Source organism: Lissotriton vulgaris, chromosome 9 (genome assembly GCF_964263255.1).
Source record: "Lissotriton vulgaris chromosome 9, aLisVul1.2, whole genome shotgun sequence".
In the NCBI taxonomy this organism is placed as follows: domain Eukaryota; kingdom Metazoa; phylum Chordata; class Amphibia; order Caudata; family Salamandridae; genus Lissotriton; species Lissotriton vulgaris.
The window spans coordinates 867,584,632-867,586,047 of NC_141697.1; positions in this window are offsets into that span (position 1 = coordinate 867,584,632).

Genomic DNA, 1,416 nt, shown 5'->3' on the forward strand with positions numbered 1-1,416 from the left:
TCTTGTCCGCGCTATATAAAACTTTCAAATAATTAAATAAACACATGGATAAGGATAAAACTTGAAAATGGATCTCGCCTGTCTAGGCAAATAACAACAGCAGAGATGTGTCCTTGCACCAACACTCTTTAATTAGCTTTTCATGGATATCCCACACCTTTTAAACACAGTATCTAATCATGTACCGAAATTGGACGGTTTCATAACATCAAACCTTTTGAGTGCAGACAATTTGGTTCTGATAAGCAGAACAATAGAGGGACTGCAAAGACTCCTGGACGAGACTGCGGAGTACTCAAATAATAATGGGCTAACATTCATCTCACCAAAACCAAAACACTCATGTTTCAGAGGAAGAAATTGGGGGAACTGCTGGCATCCAGCCACTGAAAAAGTGGAAAACACAGACGCATCTAAGTACCTGGATGGCTGGAAGTTCTGTTGTCTCCAAATGGGAGTTTTGCAGCCCAAATGAAAGAAATTAAGAGGAAAGGGCAGGCACTTAGAGCTGGCCTAGGAATAGTTCATATGAAAATTAAAGGCTTTTCCTTCAGCCCAGTACTGCAGGTAGGTCAAGACAGAATTTTGCCTACATTGACCTTTCGAAGTGAGGTACAGAGGGGCTGGGACAGCAAGACATTAGACCTCACAGTCTCAAGAATATATAAAGCAATTATCCATCTACCGACATATGTATCCCCGGCGCAAATCAGACTAGAGTTCGGCCTGGTCAAGCAAACTTTGGGTAGACAGGCGGCGTTCGTAAACTATTGGCAACGTTTTAGCCAAGCCAATGAAGGCTCCCTAGGTCATTACATCAGGCTGGAAATACAGGGGAGGGAAAATCACCCATGAGGGCATATTTACAAAGATGACTCTAGACTCTGTGTCTTGTACCTATAGGGACCAGAATCTGAATAAAAATGTCCTGGAAAAAAATTATAAAAAACCCAAAGTTATATCATCACTAGAGGACAATAGGACCATGGTAAAGAGAAGACATGGCTGGATAACATTTTCAGCTACAAGAAACTATCCAGTCAAAGCTATTTAACAACAACTTACTCCATCCAAACAAAGGAAACATTTCTAAACATCAGGATAGGAGTTATGGCAACACTGTAGCTTTATCTGCCATGGCAAAGAAGCGACTATGGAGATCGAGGGAGACTTTGTGGAGAAGCTCCTGAAGACATCGTCTATGTGCTATGCCTCTGCAAAGCTTCCTTGCAAGAACAACTGTCCATACTGCGAAATGAGTTCAATAGGTGAAAGATAAGTACATGCAGAGAAGCAGTGATTGAGTGCTTCAACCAGACAAACTTGACACTTAACTGCGCCCTGTTAAGACTCCTGTGTAATGTGGAGAAAAAAAGTAAGGCCATAAATTCTGGGAAGCAGTAAGTTGGCAGCTGT